The sequence below is a fragment of the Myotis brandtii genome, unplaced genomic scaffold, assembly GCF_000412655.1.
Source record: "Myotis brandtii unplaced genomic scaffold, ASM41265v1 scaffold54, whole genome shotgun sequence".
Classification (NCBI taxonomy): Eukaryota; Metazoa; Chordata; class Mammalia; order Chiroptera; family Vespertilionidae; genus Myotis; species Myotis brandtii.
This window is the reverse complement of record NW_005369989.1, coordinates 2,197,870-2,205,279: the sequence shown is the minus strand read 5'-3', so window position 1 is coordinate 2,205,279 and position 7,410 is coordinate 2,197,870. Positions and strand designations below refer to the sequence as shown.

At 37.9% G+C, this 7,410-nt stretch overlaps 1 protein-coding gene across 16 annotated transcripts in view; it reads right to left on the bottom strand.

The window, feature by feature from the left end:
- Positions 1-7,410, bottom strand: part of RBMS3 (RNA binding motif, single stranded interacting protein 3) — a 965,283-nt gene that overhangs the window by 237,888 nt on the left and 719,985 nt on the right. The gene's annotated exons all lie outside the window — the stretch shown is intronic.

The following is a 7,410-nucleotide window of genomic DNA, read 5'->3' as shown; positions in this document are numbered from 1 at the left end:
CGTCCCGACCTCACCGGGGCCGTTTCAACCTCACTGGGGCCGTCCTGACCTCACTAGGGCCGTTTCAGCCTCACCGGGGCTGTCCCGACCTCACCGGGGCCATCCCGACCTCACCGGGGCATTGACCCATTATATTTTAACTAAAACAACAACCTTAACTTCAAGAATAAGTGAGATTAAATAATAAAAGAGAAATCCTGAAGTCTATAGGAAATGACATTACATAACAGTAAAATATCTTTTGTTAAGACTTGGTATCATATGTTGCAGAAAATTTGATATTGTATAAAATTTGACGTTTTAAGCACAAGGGAAAAACACAATAAGCAAAATTCCAAATATTATTTAAGGTCAAGTAACAATTCTGGTATGAAATTAAAATCCACTATTTTTAAAACAGCTCTAAATATTCAGATAGGCCATAATATTTTTAGTAAGCTTTAATATTAATAAGATCTATTATTAGGTTCATCTTTTATTTTTATTTATTTTAAAATATATTTTTATTGATTTCAGAGAGGAAGGGAGAGGGAGAGAGAGAGAGAAACATCAATGATGAGAGAGAATCATGGATCGACTGTCTCCTCCACGTCCCTTAAGAGGGATCAGGCCCACAGTCCTAACTGTGACCTCCTGGTTCATAAGTCAACAACTGAACCACACCAGCTGGGCATAGGTTCATTTTTAAACATAGGTTAGTTTTCAAATATTTATTTATCACCACGGAAAATAGTAAAAATAAACATATAATCAATCAGAAAAAGACAGTACAACTTCAGTATTTAGCAATAGTATAACTGTAGACAATATACAACTATAATCTCTCTCTCTCTCTCTCTCTCTCTCTCTCTCTCTCTCTCTCCACACACACACACACACACACACACACACACACAATAAGTGGTATGATCATAGAAAGAAAACAGAGATAATATTATCCTTCCCTCCTTTCCTAAATTATAATGACCATGGTTTGGTTTTTTGGTTTTTGTGGGATTTTTTGCTGGGATGGTGAAGAAAAAAAAAGAAAAAAAAAGAAAAGAAAAAGTGGTGTTTTAGTCCTAGCCCCGTGGTCGGCAAACTGCGGCTCGAGAGCCACATGTGACTCTTTGGCCCCTTGAGTGTGGCTCTTCCTAAGCCTTAGGAGTACCCTAATTAAGTTAATAACAATGTACCTACCTATATAGTTTAAGTTAAAAAAATTTGGCTCTCAAAAGAAATTTCAATCGTTGTACTGTTGATATTTGGCTCTGTTGACTAATGAGTTTGCCGACCACTGTCCTAGCCTGTTTTGCTCAGTGGATAGAGCATCAGCCTGGGGACTAAAGAGTCCAGGGTTTGATGGAATCCAGTCAAGGCACATGCCCAGGTTGCTGGCTCAATTCTCAGTACGGGGCATGCAGGAGGCAGCCGATCAATGATTCTCTCCCATCGTTGATATTTCTCTCTTTCCCTCTCCCTTCCTCTCTGAAATCAATAAAAATATATATATATATTTTTAAAAGGGGTGTTTCAGATACATAATAATGAACCTCATGCACATACAACTTACAAATTTCACTACCCAGCATTTATTTTTAATCTTCACATTGTTACTCCAACGGTAGCTGGGCAACTATCATTATATTAATTGGGCCATGAGGAAATAGAAGCATGAGAGATTCATCATTATTTCCCAGGACAACCCAATAATTAGTGACAAAGTTAGAAGCAGATTTAGCAACCAAGTTTCCTATCTGCCACTCAGTGTACTTTCCACTAGCCCAATGTTTCCCAAGCTTCATTCATTTGCATATCATTTTAGAACATTCTGACAGTGACGTGCTATTATTTTATTTACATAAAAAGTTCTTTTAATCTCAACATACCTTTGGGTATAAATAAATTTATTTCAAAAGGTAAGTTTATGTTGGTACCATAGCTTTGCATAAATAGGTTACTGTAAAAATAGGGAACAAATCAATGTTATTAAATCATGTCCATGATGTTTGTTTGCAGAAGGTTTTGACCCCAGTGGTTGACTCTTTCTCAGTAACAAATGAGATTTGTAATTAAAAGATGTGTCAGAAGCACATGAGCACCAGAATCTTTTTTTTCCTGGGAAAAATAATATTTGAGAAAGAAATTTTTAAAAAAAACTTTCTTATGATCTGATTTTTGGACCCTACACACTTATATCAACTCAAGTTCCATGAGAGACAGATACATGTCCCACAACTTGGGAATTCCTGCCTTAACCCAGAGCTTCCAGAAGATCAGGCTGCAACATGTGGTGGTGCCATGAATAGAATGAAATTTGCCCAACATTTTGCTCTCCTGTGTCCTTGATCAGGCTAAATAATCATAAGCAACCAACAACACTATACAGAGTACTGTACAGATCTTTTCATTTTCTGTAGGCAGAAGTGCACCAATTTGTCCTGATTAAAATCCATTTCTAAATTCCCCAAGTGTAGAATGCATTGCAGCAAATGGTGTGCAATAAACATGCAGAGCCTGGTACATAAGGGATCGCCCAGAAAGCTATGTTCTGAATCCAAATTCAAACGGTAAGGCCATCTCATTAATTTGTGTTTAGAGAGACAATAAGGCATTGGACAGTGTCATTCCTTAATTTGTATTCACAGAAAGAATATGGTGTTGGACAGTGTTATTTATTAAGAAATTCTGTCCTTTGAAATGCAGTATTCGTCTTGAATATATTTGTTGACTTGAGCATAGATCTTAATTTCTGCATAGAATGAACTTTTGAATAATACATACATTCATATTTTTACTTTCAATTTTATTTATGTATCGGGTATATATAAATAGATGCTGATTTAAAAGATTCTTTGGCACCATGAACCAAAGAGCACTTTCCTCTGAACTTTTCAGTGATCACTGCAATCTTAAAGAACTTTCAAAAAATGTTTATGCTCATTTAGCTCCAGAATGGGTCTACGAGGGCATTTTAACCAATCTGATCATTTCATAGAGAGAACAAAACACAAGCTAGAGGAGTGGGTATGACTTGCTCAAGGTTGTCCAGCTAATTAGTAACACATGAGAAATAGAACCCATGTCCTTTTATACCTGGTCCAATGTTCTTACCAATTCGTGGCACTGCCTCTGCTCATAAGATCTAATGACCAGTAGACAGCATTTTGTGATTCAAAGGAATATTAGTACAGACAGAAAGAAATATCTTTGAAGTCCTTGTTTTAGTCACTTGTGCTTATTCATCAATTGGCTTTAGTTACAGAGCTAAGGCTATGGAAAAATAATAAAAAGAGTTCCTAGCCTTAGCCAGCATTTCCTAGATAGTCACCGAATGAATACTTTACAGCATATACTAGTTTATAAAAGTATATGACTGCAATTTTTACATCTATTACATTTAATTTACCCCATAAGTAATTGATACCATAATTTCCCCATTTTGGTCTATTTCCACATAATTTTCATCTGTACTGGAATTTCTTGATTTATTACTTAGTTTTCTCAAAAGATAGTGAAAAAGTTAGAAAAATACCATCTCCATTGTTAATGAGAACAGACACAAGTCATTTCACTCAAGAATATGTAAAGTTCTTTTCCTGAAATGACTTCACTTTTCTTGGATTTTTTTGTGTATGCAAACTGCCAAAATAAGATTTATTAGCACTCATTTGCTTTTTAACACTTTAAAACAACTTTAGAATTTCAAACATTTCAAGGTAGCTAAGCAAATGGATACAAATGAAGGATAAAAAATGGTTGCCCATATCTAGGTCAAAGGTTATGTCTGGGGCTGTGTTTTGGGGTATGCATTATGGTTATTAAATATACATGATTCCAAAAAAGGTGGTTAACAGAATAGGATTTCAAGATAATCTACTAACACACGTTTGACAAAACTACATTACGTACTCAGGGAGTAGTTATTGGCATTAAGAGATTTTAAAACGTTTCCCAAGCTACCTGGCGTGGAGACCCACTTTATTTACAATCTGTCACAGACCAATATTTGTGCAAAATACAACAGAAATATTAATAAAGTAAAATTAAAATATATGAAAAATGCAAATTGTAATTTTTATTATTACATTCAATGGACCCAAATTACATTTGGATTAAACGTCATGTTAGTGTGAAATTGTTATAAAAGGTTTTGAATGCTTACTCTAAATTTTTGTGCTTATTTCATTGTGGGAATGTATCGTTTGGTGAACCAAACTTGAAGTAACACTCTTTTAGGGAACTATATTCCTATTTTTCCCATCATCATATAATATTAAGTTGTTAGTTTTTGCTTATTTTTATACTCTCAAGTCCTCTTTTAATCACAAAATTGTGTGTAACCAATTTATAGTCATTTTTTAACTATTTAGGTGGACAAAGCCATTATAAGATGAATTATCTTCAGCAGTTGTGATAAAACATCCAGAAAATACCCTGAGGAAGTTTGAAACAACCCTAAAGTGAACATGTGACTGTAACACTTTAAAAACACAGGTATTCATACAGACCGAAGATAATACTATTATTATTTTACATAGGGAGAGTTTTATAGTATTCAACGTGTTTCAGGGTTATTTTATTTCATGTAGCCCCTTATAATTACCTTATGAAGTAGATAGGGCAAGAGTTATTATTTCCATTCTACACATGAGAAAGCTGCTTCTGATATCTTTTTTAAAAAAAATATATTTTATTGATTTTTTACAGAGAGGAAGGGAGAGGGATAGAGAGTTAGAAACATCGATGAGAGAGAAACATCGATCAGCTGCCTCCTGCACACTCCCTACTGGGTATGTGCCTGCAACAAAGGTACATGCCCTTGACCAGAATCAAACCTGGGACCCTTGAGTCCGCAGGCCGACGCTCTACCCACTGAGCCAAACCGGTTAGGGCTGCTTCTGATATCTTAAGAAGGTTACCAAGGTCACATGGCTAGTAAGTAAATAAATGACATTATAAATGATATATTTTTTTGACTCTTGATCTAGTACTCTTTCTACCACACTACACCATCTGGATATTGCCTATAAATATTGCTTTTCATTGGATTTTACCTGTAGAAAGAAAAAAAATCAATGGCAAGACAAAGGAGCAATTGTACTTAATGGCACAATCTATTTTAAATGTTGTAGCAATTAAAAAATTATTAATAATAAAAATTAAATGTTTTCTCTTAGCCTGAAAAAAGAAGCAGAGTCAGAGCTTCTTGTATTATTAACCAGCTGAAAGGCATCTAAGGTTTTAGAACTAGTTTAACACCAACTTTGTAAAAAGATGTCCTCACCCTCTAGAAGAATTCTCAGCGTGTTTGCTGCATGGCTATAGGAGTTACAGCACCTCTAGCTGAGACCTGGAAGAAGCCTGCCATTCTGGCCAGATTTGCTTCAGTATCATATGTGTGTGATCGTTAATTCGATGTGCCAACTTGACTGGGACACAGGATGCCCAGATATTCGGTCAAACATTATTCTGGATGAATCTGTGCGGATGTTTCTGGATGAGTTTAACATTTGAATCAGTAGACTGAGTAAATCAGATTGCCCTCCCCAATGTAGGTGGGCCCCATCCAATCAGTTGAAGACCTGAATAGAAAAAAAAGGCTGATCCTCCCCTGAGTTAAGAAAGAATTCTTCAGATATTCGGTCAAACATTATTCTGGATGAATCTGTGCAGATGTTTCTGGATGAGTTTAATATTTGAATCAGTAGACTTGAGTAAATCAGATTGCCCTCCCTAATGTGGGTGGGCCCCATCTAATCAGTTGAAGACATGAATAGAAAAAAAAGGCGGATCCTTCCCTGAGTTAAGAAAGAATTCTTTCTGCCTGCTGGCCTCCAAGCTGGGACACTGCTTTGTTCCTGCCTTCGGACTCGAACGGGAACATTGGTTCTTCCCGGGTCTCAAGCCTGCTGGCCTTCACACTGGAACTATGTCATGGGTTCTCCTGGATCTCCAGCCTTCTCACTGCAGATCTTGGGACTTGACAGCCCCCATAAGTATTTGAGCAGATTCCATATTTTTAAAAAATCACACGCAGACACATACATATGCATGGTTTTATTTCTCTAGAGAACCCTATCTAATACAATGGGTTCATTTTGTCAAATCTGTATTGCTATGAAAAAGTAAGACGCAGGCTCAGCTCTGACCTCCACACGAGGACTTCTGCATTCCCTCGCCACACAGTCATGGCCGTTGAGCACGGAAAGGGGTGCACAGCCTTCTCCTAAGATAGGTGCGCTGGGAGCACACCTCCAAGCTAATGCGTTAAAGAGCAAAGGAAAAAGTAAAGGACTGTCAAGAAGTAGGCCCTCATCCTCGTCCCTAAATGGTGCCTAATGAATGTGTGCTCTGTTCTGTTTGCTAAGCAGTTGAAGGGGGCTGCCCTATGTGTTCAATTGCCTTCTTGCTCCACTAAAAGACAGGGTGATGTCTCCTCCCCTAGTTTCCCATGGCGCTAGAGTTAGGAGGCTGACTACTAGGTTTTCCTCCCAAGGCACCAATAAGAGTAATTTTCTTGAAATAAACACCAATAAGAACGATTTCTCTAAGGAACACATTTTTTTCTGCCTGCTGGCCTCCAAGCTGGGACACTGCTTTGTTCCTGCCTTCGGACTCGAACGGGAACATTGGTTCTTCCCGGGTCTCAAGCCTGCCGGCCTTCACACTGGAACTATGTCATGGGTTCTCCTGGATCTCCAGCCTTCTCACTGCAGATCTTGGGACTTGACAGCCCCCACAAGTATATGAGCAGATTCCACATTTTAAAAAAATCACACGCAGACACATACATATGCATGGTTTTATTTCTCTAGAGAACCCTACCTAATACAATGGGTTCATTTTGTCAAATCTGTATTGCTATGAAAAAGTAAGACGCAGGCTCAGCTCTGACCTCCACACGAGGACTTCTGCATTCCCTCGCCACACAGCCATGGCTGTTGAGCAGGGAAAGGGATGCAGAGCCTTCTCCTAAGATAGGTGCTCTGGGAGCACACCTCCAAGCTAATGCGTTTAAGAGCAAAGGAAAAAGTAAAGGACTGCCAAGAAGTAGGCCCTTATCCTCGTCCCTAAATGGTGCCGAATAAATGTGTGCTCTGTTCTGTTTGCTAAGCAGTGAAGGGGGCTGCCCTATGTGTTCAATTGCCTTCTTGCTCCACTAAAAGACAGGGTGATGTCTCCTCCCCTCAGTTCCCATGGCGCTAGAGTTAGGAGGCTGACTACTAGGTTTTCCTCCCAAGGCACCAGTAAGAGTAATTTTCTTGAAATAAACACCAATAAGAACGATTTCTCTAAGGAACACATGTGAAAAAGAAACATTTCATTATTTCAAATTTAATGTAAGCATAGCATTGGAGGTTGGAGTTCACATCCTCAAATTCAATTGGAGGAATAATAAACTCAGCAGTGATCTGACTATGGAACGAA